Source organism: Carassius auratus, chromosome 20 (genome assembly GCF_003368295.1).
Source record: "Carassius auratus strain Wakin chromosome 20, ASM336829v1, whole genome shotgun sequence".
In the NCBI taxonomy this organism is placed as follows: Eukaryota; Metazoa; Chordata; class Actinopteri; order Cypriniformes; family Cyprinidae; genus Carassius; species Carassius auratus.
Genome location: NC_039262.1, coordinates 27809612 through 27829078, shown reverse-complemented (window position 1 = coordinate 27829078; position 19467 = coordinate 27809612). Strand labels below are relative to the sequence as shown.

The 19467-nt window shown below is 38.3% G+C and overlaps 1 protein-coding gene across 1 annotated transcript in view; it reads right to left on the bottom strand.

The window, feature by feature from the left end:
- LOC113037702 (5-hydroxytryptamine receptor 1E-like) overlaps window positions 1-13520 on the bottom strand; it is a 60309-nt gene extending 46789 nt beyond the window's left edge. Inside the window, exon 1 of the mRNA XM_026195038.1 lies at window positions 13361-13520. The gene's annotated coding sequence lies outside the window, so the exon portion shown is untranslated. The remainder of the gene's footprint in view (window positions 1-13360) is intronic.
- Between the last annotated feature and the right edge of the window lie 5947 nt (window positions 13521-19467).

The window sequence follows — 19467 nt, the reverse complement described above, 5'->3', positions numbered from 1 at the left end:
GGCTACAGCGCACGTTGGCGTCTGTGCATGCAACTGAAGAGCCGTTTCCGTGTTATTTGACTTGTGTGTGGCGCTGAACTGAAGTTGAAGCGTGCGACTGAAACTTCTCTCATTTGATGTCCTCATAAAGACGTTCTGCAACTAAATAAATGCACTTTTTGTCATGAAAATAGAGAGAGAAGCAGCAGTTCTGAGCTGGGTGGCCAGCCCTAGCTCCACCCCTCTGTTAACAGCATTAAACAACTGTAACACATTAAGGTGAAAAAATGAATCGCCTGCATTAATGTGCTAATTTTGACAGCACTACTTATATTCATCTAATCTCTGACCCTCAAGATCCACTTTCCTGCAGAGTTTAGCTCCAACTTTTGAGTTTGGCAATGGGCTGAAACAAAATACAGTGATATTTGAATTATATCTTATTATATTTCTGATGAAAAACATGGCAAGTAACAAAGATGTTTTTATGGTTTTAATTAACTATCCTGATTGATTAGTGAAGGCATCAAATCTGTTTCCTTTGCTGTCTATGGTATCCCACAATTCTGTGCGATCATTTCCACGAATGCCTTCTGAAAGTTATGGACGCTGGTCAGTTTGTATTTAAACAACTGCTATTCATTTCTAGTGAAAAATATGTGTTTTGGTAGTGAAATAAATGGCCTAGTTGTCACCAAAGCTGTGTCCCTTCAACCAGAAACGCTGCTCATGAACTCATCATCTTTACCCCTCAGCAGTCTGAGCTTCGGGACGCATCTCATTCTGAGGCAGAGACAGAGCCGAGCTCTAATAACAGACATCAGCAGATACATGTGTATTATAATGCTGCTTATTTCCTGCAGCAGCATGACTAAACGAGCACAGACACAGCCCGCGATTGACACATCAGCTGTGGGCGCACTGATTATTCAGAGCTGTATTTACGGGAGATTACTCCTCTGGAGGATCAGAGCGCTGCGTATGATCAGCACACGGCCGGTGGATCTCTACACATCATGAATTAGGGCCAGGTGCGCAGACCACTGGAGATGCATGAATTATGCAGCAGTGGCTATATTGGATTACACATGGCAGACGATATGCTGGCCGCAGCGCTTTATACTGCCAAGCTTCTCAGCAGAGCGGTCATCTTCACGGATGGCACGGCACTAAATCTCCTCCTGTCACCGCAGAACTCGGCTTGATGGATTTAGACTCGGGGAGGGCCGGTTCAGGACCGGTGTCATGAGAAACCGTTCAGATTGATGAGCAGGACTCTCTTCCCCAACACACGGATCCTGAGGGTCTGAGGGGTGCAGGAAATAACCCCTTCAGAAACACCCAGTGTCAGGAGGTGTCTTCAGTGACCGTTTACTGCATAGTACTCTGTGTGATGAGATAACATGACTCAAGTGAAGGCATCGGGGAATGGATGTGCTGTAGAAAAGAGACACATTTAGTGCTTTTAACTTGACTTTGAAGATGACAAAATAAACTGACACTGATTCTTGAGGCAAAACATTTCCGCCAAATACACCTCATACATTTATTCTTCAATGTTACAAATGTAATGATTCTGAAAACTGTAAAACAAATACAGCTATATATTTTAAAAAATAAGGTTTATTTACTATATATAGATATAAATAAAAAATATACCTCTGTTATAAGATGCATGATTTAAGCATTTGTTTTACGTGGAAGATTATCTGTCAATAATCACTGCGAAAATTCAAAAATATTTAGAAAATTTAAATAAAATTACAATCCATTTGGATCACACCATTTTAATGCAAGCAAACTTGCTAATAAACTTAGGATTACTATTAAAGTACATATTTAATTTGATTAAACATTATTTTTCAAAATGTATTTATGTATTTAAATCGCCTAGGATCAGCATGAATCTGTTTATTGTGAACTGAATTACATGTACATGTATCAGTTAAATAAATGAGCATGCTTAAGATGTGGATCAAGCAATATTCAATTAGTTCAAATGGATGAGATTAAAACAATTTAGATTTGTTGATGACAGATATGTACATTTGTGTGCTACTGTGCATATAAAACACATTACTATTACAGAAATCTGACCTCTTTCATTTATGCATGATCCACAAATATGCATCACATTTATGCTTATGTTAAGAGAACATTATATGCCATTTAAATTCATGAATCTTACATTTCAATTAATTTTTTTTTTTTTTTGAGTGAACATTCTTGAGAAATTCACTGAAGAGAAACGAACAGAAATGATAACAGAACCATAATGAAGAATGTCTTCTGTACCTCTGACAAAACAAGCAGCTTCTCCAGCCCACTGATCTTTGATCTGATCTGTGTTTCATCATGATTTCATCTGAAGCACACATTAATGGCCCTCCACAGAGACCTGCGCTGGGGTCAGAGTGAGCTCGGGACACACACAGCTGCCTCGTGCTCACACTGCGCCGCTGCAGGAGGAAGTGTGCCAGGATAATGAGAGCCACTGAGTGCTCAAGTCTGGATACAATTCAATCTGAAAGCCCATCAGATTGGCATGATTACAGTCCATTTGCCGTCCCAGGCTTCTGATTGGCTAGCCATGCCAATGGAATGTAAATGTATGTAAATGAGTCCAGCTAAACCGGGCTTGGGTCTGGATCTCAGTTTATGTGTCCACAGTCTATTTGAGGTGTACTAGAGGAGGCAATTACAAGTAATTATAGGCATCTAGTCAGCACAGTATTCTCAGCGTCCTCCAGCAGAGTCCTCAAGATGCGAGTTTAGATACAAGATCATACAGAAAGTTAGCCTTGACTTGTTTTAGTTACCATGTCAGTGTTCCCTTTAATTAGGAGCAGGCACTGACGAAGCTGGAACCCTACTGTGCTGGTGCTGACCACCTTCTTCTTCTTCTTCTCATGCCCCACATATATATCCCAATCATGCCCTGCTCACACAGACACACATCTGTCCAACACTGAGGCAGTTTGTGTCTTGGATCACAACTCTGGAACCATAAGCACTTAAAATAAGCATGTTAAAATAATAACGTGTGAGAGTGTGTTATAGGACATAAGATAGCTATGACAGCGCTAATGCGGCATGCAATTAGCCGATGATCAATAAGATGCAACGCATATCTGTTTCTTTCATTCATATGAAGATTATTTTTAGGAGAAGCATTTATGTCAGCATTAAATCAGATGGATATCAGATCAGAGAAAAGCATGAAGTGAGCAGGTGTAAACAGGCCCTAATGACTATCCTGAGCTGTCACAAATATAATATTACATTAACAAGTTCCAAAAAATAAAACTTACACTAAAACATGAAAAAAAAAACACCCAGGTATTTCTGAATGACTGTCCAAGATGCTTTCTGAAAGCAGATGGGGTCTACTAGCACATACAGGATGGTTCATGAGTCATCAGCTCTGACCTGAGTCAAGACACACATACTGAAGGACTGGTCTCTACAGCATACAGTATGTCTGCTTACTGAGAGACGAGGGTCCATCAGAAATCAGAAATCAGAAATCAATAAGATCTGGACACAGTTTCATCAGCAGCACAGCACGGTTTCCCTCTGACACAGATGGAGATGTGTGTTTGAAATATAATAAACAACCAGATTTCCCAGCAAGTTTCTCAGCGAGACTCGATAGAAACAACCCTGGTGTGTGTGTGTGTGTGTGTGTGTGTGTGCTGACTGACAGTCTCTTTAAGGCCATAACTGAAGGAGAGCTGGACAGCTGGAAAGACGTCTGAGGAAACACATCATCATGTCTAAATGTGTTATTATTAAATGTGTCATAATAACCAGTCACATCTCGGCAGAACTTTTTTTTAAGCATCAGAGTATGGATTATGAAATAACAGATATTAAAGTGCATTACTAAACATCATTTCATGTATTTAAATATATCTGTAATAACAAATTTGTAATGATGATGTTCCTTTTAAAATATACTTCAAATACACTAACTTTAAATATAATATCAATATCAACACACTGCACTTAAAATACTAATCAAGTTCCTCATATGTGCTTTATGTTAATCAACACATCAAAATAAGTGTACTTCTTTAAAGCATAACAAAAGATTATTAAAAGCATGTTTAAAGTAAAAGTAAAGTAAAACTTCTATTTTGACATTTTTAGAAAGTATAAAGACTGCTTAAGTGTGTTAGAAACAATCATGAAACTGTGTCTCTTTGAGGGCACTTAAGTGGCTTTTATTTAATTAATATTACATGATCTGTAATTACAGTTTTTAAAAGTTTTTTTTTTTTCATTAAACATAACATCTTTTTTTTTATTTACATCATCTAAATTAAACACTTAGAATTATTACACAGAATGCTTAAATGTTTCCCTCCAAACACTGTGTGTGTGCTGACAAGAGACCAGCGTATAAACACTCATCAGTGCTCGGCCTGGACTACAACAGCTGTCTGTCTGCTTTTCTGCTCCAATTTCAAATGCATTTTGATTGAAATCAGAGTTTGTGTAGAATGGTTCCTAGCATACACTCTACTGAAGCATTGCCTGAACTCTCCACACAGCATGACATATGTATGACACAGTATGACATCCATCATACATTCTCTACGAGGACTTTCACCGTGAAGTCTTACTCTAAACGCCTGTCAAAGTAGCTTCTCAAAGAGCTTTGGATAGTCAAAACAACCGTTAACAAAGCAAACATGACAAACTGATCAAAATACATAAGCGTGCATTATAAACATGAATCAAAACTCAGAACCAAACCAAGCACTGAGCTCCACTTTAAGGTGATCTAGCATGAATCTGTCCTTGAGCTCATCCTCTCTCTCTCACACACACACACACACACACACACACACACACACACACACACACACACACACACCTTGGTCTTGGAAAGAGCATAAAGTCAGTGTCCACCTGGGGGTCCTGAAGAGCGATCTGCAAAAACAGCCTCCCAAAAGCCCAGAAGTGCTGCTAGAAACATTTATCAGGTTGTCGGCTCCTTGCTGTAATGTTCTGCTGTGACAGCTGTGTAACCTCAATCGCTCGGGTGACCTGATAAAAACCTGCCGTGATAAAGTCCAAGAGTGAGTTTGGGAAAAATACATATCACATACAACAAATGTTCCCCCTGCAGTCACTCCTTTTATCCCTAAAAAACCATTGATTTATAAAAACTACTTAAATGTTTTTTTGTCTTTAAATTGCTTTAATTCAACTCTACTCTCTTACCTCATTAAATCACACATTAAATCAGTCCCTCCCTCAAAACCCATCACACACCTGCTCCACGTTCACTCAGGAAACACTACACAATGGCATTATTGGACTCACTGTATGTCTGAACCAGAAACTGATTGTAAAGAGTAATACTGCATCATCTACAAGTCCACGTATCAGAATGGTCATGCATTTCTATCTTCCTATCCTTTGGCTTGACTATGATGTCAAAAAGCTAATTCTGTGTTGCTTAAGTTTCACAAACCATATTCCTGTGATGTGCTGATGATATTTCACGAGTTCACCCTTACATATAATCTGAAGGCGAATAGTAGGCATATTTTGGCGTGCTGTCCTGAGGGAGGGGTCCGGGCCCGGAGCATAGCCCGAACCCAAATAACTCCCCCTAACCCTAATTTGGGATAAAATGATTAGAAGTGAGGAGTTGGGGTGGAGGAGGGATGCCGAAAAACTGTCGTGGGACAGGAGGTAGGAAGACTGGATATATATAAGCTTGTGTGCTAGTTAAGATGATTAGCTAAACGAGATGCACCTGTGCCAAATTAGATGATTATCTGATCGTGCTCCTCCTGAACTTTATTAATAAAATCACATGAATTGAAAAGCCTCATCCTGCAGGGGTTACAAGTTTGTGATGGTTTAAGTGATGTTGACTGATGAATTTGCACATGATTTGTCTTATCAAGCATATTAAACCACTAGACAGACATGTAAACGACTTTAAAAACACAAGAGCTCTTAAATGTACAGCCTGATTAGCAGATGAACGTAGCATCAGATTAACGTGTTTCCAAGCCTGTTTCTGAAAGCACAGCACATTAATCAAATACACCGAGTTGTGTTACAGTTCAGAAGAGACTAGCATCTCTGTGTGTTACAGAGGCGAGACGGGAGTGTGTGCTCTCTAGATGTGTGTGTTGCAGCAGGTCATGTGAATGTGTGCATCACGTATGACGCACATGCATTTAATGACTTACTTATTTATTATAAAAACCTTATTTAAATATGAGTTTATAGAAGTGTCTGCTCAAAATAAACCCACATAATTGAGCAGAGAAATGTCTGTTATACACATTGAAAAGCATAATATGCAAAAGTTTAGTGTGCAAACAGTGCACTATAAAAATGCTGTGTTAATAATTCAACCCAAATTATGGGTTGAAGAATTTGGCCAGTTTGATTTGATAATCGTTCATAATCAGTTACCCAACAGAGTGCTGAGAAGTGGATGTGAAAGAAAGCATACACACACACACACGCACGCGCATGCATGCAAACACACACACACACACACACACACACAAGCTCAAACGCAAGCTGATGTTTGCAGCTCTTATGACAGGAGAACTGAACAAATGTTAACCTAATATCTATATGAACTGACATTACTGAATCATCTAGCTCTTAACATTAGTGCATGTCACCACTTTTTACAGTGTGTGAAAAATATAAGGAAACTATTTTATAAAAGAGATTTTTGAAACTGAGAGGGTTTTCTCTCACGATGACTCGAGTGCTGAGCAGAAACTCAATCCAGAATCAGGGTGATTATTACAGGCTTTCAGTCAGTCACTGATGGTCCAGATGTAGTGTAACTAGTGTGTCCACTGGCAGAAGATAAAATGAACAAAAAGTATGCAATATTTACCTTTTCAAAAGTGATTTTGTTGTACTTTATAAGCTGTATTACAGTTTTTTTTTGATTGCTAAACGACAGTGAGCACAACTGGAGCTTCATGTGCAAAACTCTAACTACAGTCTGCACTAGCAACAGTCACCTGAGCTAAACAGTTCACATCAGCTGCAAAACTCATTCCAAGCAACACAACTCTTAACACACGGCTCAAAACAGGCTCAGTGCAGCCAAACACTACACACAACCCTCACTGAGAGAACACACACCGTCACTCAGAACACACTGAGAGGAAAAACACTAGCATCAAACACCAATACAGAAAATACTAACTCTTCATCTTTACAGTTTGAACAATTTCAGTGACATAGATTTTCTTCAAAGAAAAGAGTGACATTCTTTCACATGATTTATTTACATTTTTAGAACATAACAATTCTTTAAGGTAAATGAAAATTAGCAGTTTGCTTCAATAGTCTGCAGTAATTTACATAATTACAGTATTGAGAAAAAAAAGAAACTAAAAGTACATACTGTGATTGGTACAAATAATTTTCAGGGCTAATCCTGAATTTGCAATCGGCAGTGTTTGAAATCTCTTCTGTTTTGAATGTGTGCTTCACAGTTTTGACAGCAGTGTGTTAGCATTTGAACAAAGTGCTGTAAATCAACAGTGTTGTGCAGGTTGTGGTTAAAGTCATGGGATGAGTGTGTAGAGTTTTGAAAACTGTGTTCAAGCAATGAAAAACGAGCTAGTGTTTGGCCCACATGAACCGCTGCTGTGTAGACTGTAGTTAGAGTTTTGCACATGTGACTCCAGTTGTGCTCACTGTCATTTAGCAATCGATAAAAACAGTAACTACTAGCCATTCTTTTCTGCTTTTTTTGTCGTCTTTTTGGTCAATTTCTGGGTTAATACTTTTAAACCTTTTGATTATGTTTCCTGTATTGTCATTCTGTGCATGGTTTTAATTTCCAACAAATTTTGAGTTCATTTAAACACAGCAGAATAGTAATTTTTAAACAGTAACTGAATTAAATAAAACACATTGCACTTTTTCCCAAATAATGCAACATTGCTGAAATAAAATAATATTTTGGTATCCACAAATATATCTTAAGTATGCAGGTGATTCATAAAACATTCTGAATAATTTAATAACCTGAAGTAGTGAAAGTAGTTAGGTTTCAAGCTTTCAATGAATCTGTCCTGTGGTGAGTAATGTATTCAGCTACTTGAGCAGAGGAGATGACTCGGTCTGCTGTTAGGAACGCACTGCAGCGACAGCAAGGACAGAAGAAAGACGAGCAGAGCATCATCTGATCAAGTTCATAGTCAAGCTTGGACAAGCACATCTCCAGAGACAGCCATGCTCCTGTTTCCAGCGTACAGAATGTTCTCAGGATGTTTGAGGCACACGGCACATAGCTGACCTCGCTGGACGAGGCCACGAGAGAAACCTGAGGGAAAGCAGAGGATGATCTGGATGGTGGAGATAGATTGTGCTGACCTTCAAACACAAGCTGCCTCAGGTTGAACCCACAGCGTCCAGCACCTGCTCAATGACAGGAGGACCCACTGCAATTCTCCAAAACACCTTAACATGCCAAAATCCTTCTGGGATAATGTGCTGAGGACAGATGAGAGCAAATTACAGCTTTCTAGGAAGGCACACCATCTCTTTGTTTCTATCTATCTATCTATCTACACTGGGTACGGAAAGTAACTCTTTGTTATATTGCAGCCATTTTCTAAAATCATAAAGTTAATTTATTTCCTCATTAATGTACACACATCAGCCCCAGAGCTCAAGAGACAGAATTGTGGCAAGGGTCAGATCTTGTCAAGGTTACAAAAACATTTCAGCCGCACTTAAGGTTCCTAAGAGCACAGTGGCCTCATTAATCCTTAAATGAAGACGTTTGGGATGACCAGAACCCTTCCTAGAGCTGGCCGTCCGGCCAAACTGAGCTATCGGGGGAGAAGAGCCTTGGAGAGAGAGGTCAAGAAGAACCCAAAGATCACTGTGTCTGAGCTCCAGAGATGCAGTCGGGAGGTGGGAGAAAGTTATAGAGTCCACCATCACTGCAGCCCTCCACCAGCCGGGTCTTTCTGGCAGAGTGACCCGACGGAAGCCTCTCCTCAGTGCGAGACACATGAAAGCCCACATGGAGCTTGCTAAATAACACCTGAAGGACTCTCTGCTCTGATGAGACCAAGATAGTACTTTTTGGATAGAACCAGGCACTGCTCATCACCTGTCCAATACAGTCCCAACAGTGAAGCATGGTGGAGGCAGCATCTTGTGTGGGGGTGTTTTTCAGCTGCAGGGACAGGACGACTGGTTACAATCGAGGGAAAGATGACTGCGGCCAAGTACAGGGATATCCTGGACGAACACCTTCTCCAGAGTGCTCAGGACCTCAGACTGGGCCGAAGGTTCACCTTCAAACAAGACAATGACCCAAAGCACACAGCTAAAATAATGAAGGAGTGTTCACAACAACAATTGAGCATCTCTGGAGAGACTCTCTGAAAATGGCTGTCCACCAACGTTTACCGTCCAACCTGACAGAACTGGAGAGGATCTGAAGGAGGAATGGTAGAGGATCCCCAAATCCAGGAGTGAAAAACTTGAAGCATCTTTCCCAACAAGACTCATGGCTGTATTAGATCAAAAGGGTGCTTCTACTAAATACTGAGCAAAGGACCATGTGATATTTCGGTTTTTCTTTTTTAATCAATCCACAAAAATTTAAACAATTCTGTGTTTTTCTCTCAATATGGGGTGCTGTGTGTACATTAATGAGGAATAAAAATGAACTTAAATGATTTTAGCAAATGGCTGCAATATAACAAAGGGTGAAAAGTTTAAGGGGGTCTGAATACTTTCCGTACCCAGTGTAGATATATTGGCATCCATTGCTATGGCACAAAGAGCGCTCCATTCATAATCACTAATAAACTGTCACCTATTTCAGTTCATCACGATCTCACAAAGATACTTTATTATCAATAAAGCTGTCTACACTGCACAACACATCAACACTTGTGCTGAACACAATACCAGAACAAAAACTAATTTCAGTGGTGATGGATTCTAACTTATACCCCTCTGATTTAAGAAATCACCAGATATGTCCACCGCTGCAGAACGGGTGCTCTCTAGCCCCCCGTAGACCCGGCCTGAGTTTGGATGAGAATGGTTCTGTCAGTGTCCTTTCTGTTCATTTCCTGATTTACCTTTACATTTACAGACACATTTACAATAACGTATACATTTATAGATTCCCTATTCCAATCAATAGAACAGCTTTTGTTTGAAAATGAAATCTGTTCAAACATTATAAATATCTTTACTGTCACTTTTGATTATTAATGCATCCTTCTGAAGATCACGTGACACAGAAGACTGTGCATCACAGAAATAAATTACACTTTAATAGATATTCACATAGAAAACATAAAAAAACTGTGTATCAATCAAAAACAAACAAACAAACAAACAAGAAGAATCACAGAGACTAAATGCTTTAATGCAGAATATTGTGAGTAAAAAATGCAAGGGTGCCAATATTTCTGGCCACATCTGTGTGCAAGAAAACATCCTGCACCAACAAACATGCTTCTATTCAGGGTTGTGTTTATTACACATAACTCACTGATTGACCACTGCTGCAAACACAACCCCAGGTATTTATTCAATACAGTAGCTAAAAAAAAAAAAATGTATATATATACTATTAGAGATAAAATTGCAACCATTCAGCCGTCAGCTACAGTATCACATCAGACAGTGCACTATAGACCCCCTGAGGAACAGTTCCACTCATTCTCTACTATAGGAGAGGAAGAACTGTATAAACTTGTTAAATCATCTAAACCAACAAAATGTATGTTAGACCCTATACCATCTAAGCTCCTAAAAGAGGTGCTTCCAGATTGAAACAGCTGGTCTCATTGGGCCAGAGGAGACTGACTTCTGTGTAATACTGTTCACAATCTGTATTATAAAAAGTGCTAAATAATGGTGACTTGACTTTTGAGAAACTGACCAAGTGTTTGGTAGTAACATGACAGGATGAGAGTAATGACAGAACGTGAAACCACAGTTTGTTAACGCTGCTTTTGAGAAGCTCTCTCCAGTTCTGCAGCGCTCCATCAAGCGGTGTAACAAACCCTTCACTTGTTAGATTTGCTTCATGTACTTTAAAGGTTTCTTCCATTATCTTTGCAATGTGAAAATATTAAAGCCGCACTGGATGAATTTTGAGCAGGTCATCCACTAATGTACGGCTCTAGCTGTCGCCGTGCTCCCCGTGGCCTCATTCAGGGTGTGAAGCCTGTGTTTCTTTCTCTCTGTGTGTAAGAGGTCAAAGTATGACTGCATTGATTTTCTTGATTGAAAAGATGCTCTGCAATCAGGCAGAACTAGAGCTCAGGATCTGGACACAGACTGACCGCAGGGCAGCAAAACAGCATGTGGGCGGACAAACTTGACAAACTTCACTGATAAACAAACCTCAATCTCTGGACTACAACTAAAACCAGATTTGCATTAAATTGAAGTGAGCAGAGGATTCAGTATTTGATTGTGTGTGAATCAGCAGCACGACACTGTAACCTGAAAAGACACGACAAGCAGGAAGCGAGGGTTTATAGATCACAATGACATCAGGAGTCACAATCTCAGCTGACACTATCCAGATCAACACTGTTCTAGTTAAACACTGTTAATTAAATGAGCGCACATTTAACTGGTTTAATATGGAAAGGCACTGAAATGTAGACCTTCGTTTATGTGTTTTTGACCTACACTGTATACATGATGTGAGAAGTCTCACAAACTTGAATATATTATTAAGAGATACCTTGCTGAAGCACAAGATGACTTTAAAGTTATGCTTGCACATAATAATTGTAATATAAATTAATGAGCGTATGAAAACCAGAAAATGAATGTTGAATAATAAAATAAATTCCTACTTCTATTGGGATATACATAATTTATGACAAAAATCAATCTATGGATTTTGTTGATATTGATTTCATTTGATTTATAATAGGCAACAGTATTTTAAATAACTTTATTTACTCATTAAATTAAAGAGTCTGATATAAGAGGACCCAGATTTGAGAACAGGTTTTTATAATACTAATGCATCTCTGGTTTTTGTGTTCAGAGTTATTACAGGGTTTTGATCTCACACCTGAGAGAACACATCCTGTTTATTGTACAATAATTGCTACTTAATATTACATCTAAACTTTGACTAGGCTGTTGCATATTAATTGTACTCAAAGCCTATTTCAATGTTTGTGTATTTTGTGTTATTTCATAATGGCGTTCTAGTTGAGGGAATTTAAGTGTTTAAGAGATCATCTGTCTGATGACTGTGCTCACATCCTTCACTAACAGCCTCTTCAGAAAGCTGCATCACATTGTAACAGACTCATGAATCAATCAGAGCTGAAATGAGCTGTTTATATGGTCCAGATCAGACTGAAAAGAGCAGAGGTGTATCTGAAGAAACTTCAGACCAGCACAAACCTTCCTACACCTGTTTCTGTGTGTGTGTGGAGAAGATCCAGGAATCACACAGGCACACAGTTACAAATGTGCATCTTTAACGATTTTCAGTCATTAACATCATGTGACTGATGAATATCTGCAGGAACATATCGCCATGACAGCACTGATGTCTGATAACGGCACAGGATCACAAAAACATCATACCTTTCCCCCAAAGCTCTAAGAAAAGTGCAGCACCACAGGATCCGCATTATGGTATTTACATCCTCAATATTTTGTACAAGTTTGTTTAGCATGGTCAATTCTATGCAACTGTTTAAATGATACTTCCTTAAATAGCTATAACTTTTGAAACCAATACAAAACCACAAATGGTGGCATGATCAACATCTTTTCGAAGAAGGAGAATGAAAATGCAATACATCTAACATTTAAGACCAGTCAAACTGGCAACTGTTGGTTATTAGATTTGGCTGTTGATCAAACAGCATTAACAAACTGAGCTGTAATATTTATGAGAAAGTCAGCAGTTAATTCAGCTAAAACCCCGAATTGAGGCAGAATCTGTTGATTGTGTCAGTAGAGACAGCTGTGAGGAGGATGTTTCCTCTCAGGTTCTGCTCGTCGTGTATGATAATATGATCTCTCTCTTCTGAGCATCTTTCCCTGTCGAAAGCGTGCGTGTGTCAGGATCACAACACAAACCCGAGGAACTTCCTTTAACTCGAGCTTCACGAGCTCTTCTAGACTCTCTCCCGTCGAGTAATTACATCACATGGGTCAGAAAAGTGTTCAAAACCCGTGTTCTGTCTAGAATCACTGTGAAAAGTCAGCTTTAACCGAGACTATCGATCATTTCTCATAAAGTTTATGCTTCGACGCTTGTTTTAACCCTCTTTCTTTAGATGCAATCGACAAATAAAAAAACTGCAAACCAGAATCGGTTTACCGAGGCGAATAAACTTTGACTGACCTGCATCTCAAGCGTCCACGCGCTTCTGTAAGGTCAATCAAATATCCATGTCCAGTGGGAGAGAGACCTGGCGAGCTGCTCGATCAGGTGTGTGTCTGTGAATGTCCCGCACACACCTGAGCAGAGCCTCTGACAGCTCCATCCTCCTCGAGTGTGTGTGTGTGTGAGCTGAAGCCCGAGAGCAGCGGAGGGCTGGGCTCCTCTCATCAGCTGCTGAGGCTGGAGTCATGGAGACGAGGACACGCTTCTCTCTTCACATCGCTACTGTACACAGCGGGTCTAAACATCTACTAATCATTTAAACCTGCTAATGACAGAAGCTTTAGGATATTGACAAATGTAAATATATGTATAAGGCTATATTGATGATACAGATTTTGCACTTTGTCTATGTGTCTAATCAAATGAAAGCAATTATATAAGCTTATTTCTGCTTATTATTCTGAAAATTATAAGCATGCAACTTATTATGAACATTTCCTTCAACAAAACTACATATCAGTGTCCTGCAGCACAGAAGCAGTCATCAGTAGCACAGGTGTAGACAACAATACACTGTATGAGTCACAATTATACATTTCTCTTTTATGCCAAAAATCATTAGGATATTAAGTAAAGATCATGGTCCATGAAGATATTTAGTAAATTTCCTTCCATAAATATATTAAAACTTAATGTTTGATTAGTAATGTGCATTGCTAAGAAATTCATTTGAACAACTTTAAAGATGATTTTCTCAATATTTCTCAATATTTTTTTGCTCCCTCAGATTCCAGATTTTCAAATAGTTTTCTTTTTTATTAGTATGTCTTATCAGTATTGAAGGTGAATAACAGCATTTCACTTTATTAACTTTACTGAAGCCTGTCAAGGTGTCCTCCTAGCTAACCAAATGATTGGCACAATCTTGATCAATATTTATAGGTTTACATGGCACTCCAAGACACTTCATCTATATAATATGGCATAAAAGAAAAGAAAAAGAATACACACATGCACACACACACACACCCACAAACACCATTAGATGAACTTTTGTGTGAATCCATAGACATCATTTATACACATTTCTTTACTTCTAAATTTCGTTCTGTGTGGGTTGAAGGAAAAGGGACGAAACTGAAGTGTAAGATGAGAATCATCACGCTCTGTTATTGAAAGCTATCAGTGTGTCTCTGACTTATTGAAAACTAAGGTTTATGCATAATTAATATTCATTGTTGCAAATATTACACCTCCTGAAAGCGTACATTATTTATATTCAGCTGTCCTGTATGCTGTAATTAAGCCTGCTGTGTGCTTTTAAGGATCTGCTATAATTTAGAGTCAATGCAAAATTATCTGAGCTGTCAAAAAGCCCCAGGAGCAGTTTAAAAAAGAAAAGGGGCAATTTAATTACCAGGGGGAGAGAAAACCATCCAAAGCTGTGGCTTAAAGGCCTCACAGTGACCAGTGTAATTATTAGTACGTTTGTATTCACAGATGCTTCATTATTGTTCAGCAACCTGCTTCATCTGTGAGTGCTTTCTCACACTCATCTAATACAGTCAAATATTGCCTCATTTTTATCTCTCATTGTCATCTGCTCATCACATGCTGTTAATGCATTTAGCTTCATCTTCCTGTAGCTGATGTACAGTGTGTTTCATTATGAAAAAGACACAATGTGATGCAGGAGAGGTGTTCCTGTCCTCTACTCACCCTGGTCTTATTCAAACACAGCTATCTAGTAGTTTAGCAAAATGTCCATGCTGTTTTTCACACATAAAAAAGGGAATGAGGACCGGGGCATTAAAAGAGCATCATAAAATAAGCTTATACCACTTGTGCTCGATGTTCCAAGTCTTCTGAAGCTATAAGACAGTTTCTCGCTCTTGACTGAAGTAAGTATAAATGGCACAAATCCAGCAGTACATTCCCTTAAAAATAGACAGAAATGTGTTTACTTCGTTCCAGAACACATTGATTGAAGTCCAGAACTTTGGCCCATATCAAAAATCAATTCAGATGAAGGCTTGCCAAGATCTCTTCTGCTGTATTTCTCCTCTGCTGTTTTCTCTAGAGGTGCACAAATAGAGATTACACAGATATAAGAGCAGGAGACAGCACTAGTCATGCATTTAGGGTAAACAGATTCACACTGAAACACTGATTTCTAGCCTGTGTTGTAGCATCTTAATTTACAGACTATCTACTGTACACAGAATACAAGATTAGAAATAGATCACATTGTGTGCCAAGCAGACTTTGAAAGAGCCCACATCAGCTAACCTCTACACACTAGTACAAGTGGTTTTAATTGTCTATAATAATAATAATAATAAGTGCATGTCATTAGATTTTGGCTATGGTTAAGTTTTCTGTTTGTATTATTACTGATGTAATGTTGACTGAGGTATTATTTAATACAATGTACAATAATAATAATATATAATAATAATAACAACGTTATTTATCTGTGGAATAGATTATATTGAGTGGGTCAATCATATCATTCAGCATTAAAAGATTTCTGAATAATGACAGTTATCATATAATAACACTGTATAAGTGTGTGTTTATCTGGATAAGATGTTTGTGTTCGGTTTATCTTGAATAATGTACTCAGTTGGTCATTATTACAAAACTGATCGCTTCAGGGATACAACATCTGATTAACCCTTTCCTGTACAATGTTTTTTTTTCTTCTGTGATAATGCCATATTTCAGAGATGTATGAATCTGGATGATTAAAATGCTTATATAACTGAGCTACTGAAAGAGTGATAATCATCCAAATATAGCGGATGCATTCCCTGTGTCACATCTGGTCTATATATTAGCATAAACAAATGTTGAAATATTACAAACCATTAGAAAGGTGTTTGTGTTTGTCATATTTTTACTATTGTAGTTTATGAAGGGAACGACATTCAAGCTTTACAGAACAGAACAAATGTCTGAAAACGTCATTGAGTTGTCATTAAATCAACAGCATCCCACGAATGCTGTCAGTCAGACATCTGTGTAGACAACACCTCAACACTGCTTTTTATGTCCTTGCTATCATACGCAAGGATGAGTGTTAACTTAAAGACTGGACTAATGATGAGAAGGACTGTAAAGAATAAGCCTATCATATTATAACGTTCTTAAAGGAATAGTTCACACCAAAATGGAAATGAACTGAAAACGCTCCCCCTCTGATCATCCAAGATGTAGATGAGTTTGTTTCTTCATCAGGTTCAGAGAGATGTAGCATTGCATCAGTGTGTCATCAATGGATGCTCTGCAGTGAATGGGTGCCGTCAGATTGAGAGTCCAAACAGCTGATAAAAACATCACAATAATCCACAGCACTCCAGTCCATCAGTTAACATCTGGAGAAGACAAAAACATGAAAGAAATCTGTTTGTTGGTGGTTGTTTACTGTCCCACTCTCAAATCTCTGTAATGTTCTCTACGACGGTCTTCGGCTCAAGTCTGTAGGTTTTGAATCAAAAGAAAGTGAACCATCTGATTCATCATTATGCTACATAAGCTGGTCATGAAAATTGATCTTCAACAAAGTCACAACAAGAGACAAACAGTCGGCCAACAAAGACATGTTTTATATGATGTCAACCGGATGGACTGATTGAAGCCACCTGTGTGGAATTATTAAAACCTGCCAATCAGATCAGATCTTAGTTGAGAATGTGATGTAAAACCGTCTGTCCTACAACTGAAGCTTAACAAAGGTTGGATGAGAACAGTGTCCATAAATCTTGCACAAGAGAGACTCGCAGAAGAGTAACATGACACTTTGCCTGTCTGTGCCTAATGAGTCTGTGTGTTCTGTGTTTGAGGAGACTGGTCTGAGCTCTTCTGAATAACAGCATGAGGACTAGTGGAAACCGCAGTGGATCCTGTCACACACTGTGCGCACAGGCGGTTTTTATTTTTTGTCCAAATCTCCAGTTCAAAGATGTTTCATTTCAGAATGTTGCTGTTTCTTCACCTTCCATTCGTCCTCTGAAACAGAAAGCTTGATATTTTAGCTATGATATATTATAAGAGTTAATAACATTTTCTAACCCCCATCTTGCAAAAAAAAAAAAAGATTCTTGAAAATCTGGAATCTGAGGGTGCAAAAAATAAAAAAAAATAAAAGAAAAAAATTCACCTCTAAAATTATCTAAATGAAGTTCTTAGCAATGTATATTACTAACCAAAAGTTAAGTTTTGATATATTTACAGGAGGAAATTTACAAAATATCTTCATGGACCATGATCTTTACTTAATATCCTGATGATTTTTGACATAGAAGAAAAATGTATAATTTCGTCCCATACAATATATTGTTGTCTATTTCTACAAATATACATCTGTGATAGTGATGACTGCTGCTGTGCTGCAGGGACATGTTTTGAATAGAACATTGAATGATGCCAACAATTCAGCTTCAGTTTCCGGTTTTACTGTCCTGGTGGGGATATTTAGACCTGCATGTATTTGTACTGCATGACAGAAGAGTCGGATGCAAAATTCACTTTTAAATGGTGTGTGGACACAACCACCATACAATGATAAAAATCCATTCACTTCTCAGGCATATTTCTGCCCTCAGCCATTTGTACACTGTCTGTCAGTTTCTCTGCGCTCGAGCCATACAGCTTTATAAGAATAAACCTCCAATTTATCTTAGATATTTTTGCTGCATATGCTCCAGAACAACAAATTCAAACATGCATAAATGCTGTCAGCATGTTTCCTACTGACTGCTTGCTCCGCTGACTGTCTATCCGCTGCCGAGCTCTGTCTGGATCTGGTTTCCCCGTTTTGCTGAGCGATGCCAGCCAGAGTTATTTTCTGTTCATTTCCAGTCCATTCAATAAAGACAGTTAACATCTTCTGAGTATTAAGTTATTAAGCCAACAATAGTGGGGTCAGTAAATTTTTTTCAGTGGGCCGCGCAAACATGTGTTTGGTTGCGTGGGCCGTGAGTTGAAAAAGTTGGGAACCAATACCCTAAATTATCATACAAACTTGTGGAAAATTGGCATCTGATATCCCCTTCAAAGAAGTCTCTTTACAGGAACAATACCCCTGGATATTTTTTGTTGAAAGACGCAAGGGTGAGGTTTAAAACTTAATCACGGAGGAATTTGATTATTAATCAATATTATATGGAATTAAGATATGTTTAAGTTCATACTGAGATATTTTTGTCACACTTTAGTTTGGGGACCAGTTCTCATTATTATCTATTAACTCTGATTTTGCCTCAATAAATCAGAAATCAGAATCAAAAATCAGAAAGAGCTTTTACTAAGATGTGGGGTGATAAATATGTATAAGGTTAATGCACATACATTTATTGCACAATGGGAGAATATTTAACTGTTCATGAGGTTGATTGCCTGGGGAAAGAAACTGTCCTTGTGCCTGGCTGTCCTGATGTCCAGTGAGTCCTACAGCTGATCCGGTAGAAGATTGTGTGATGTATACTGCCAAATGTTCAGCCGTTCATCCCTGGTGAAACTGATCGTGTTTGAGAAATAAAAAACAGGAAAAACAAACAAAAACAGCACAAAAACTTAAAAGACAAACACCGATGCAGCCGTCTGCAAAATATGGTACTGCAGAATAAGGCATAAGGCAATATGTACTTTACAAGTACCAATTTACAGCCAATATGCTAGTAATAGGCATGCTAATACGCAACTAGGTTAGCGTAAGAATTGGCCTATAAACAAAAGCGTTACCAATATTTTCCTTGCTGCACAGCGTGATGTTTTTGATTTTTCAGAAATATTAGAAGAAACAGATGACATGTTTTTAAGATAAAGAGAAAAATGTGACAAGCAAGAGACTTTTGCTCAAAAGAGACTTATGGCAACGTCTTAGTTTGCTTTCCATTTAATCACATTGCTGTCCACAAGAAACAGACCATCCTAAAACACCTGACGTGCAATGTTTCTCCAGAATGGCGGCATTTTAGAGCCATGTAAAAATAAAACAAATAAAAATCTTAAACCATTTTTGACTTTATTCTTGAAAAACATTTTGACTTTTCACAATTTCTACTTTATTCTTGTAATATTTTTACATATTCTTGTAGTATTTTGACTTTATTTTCATAATT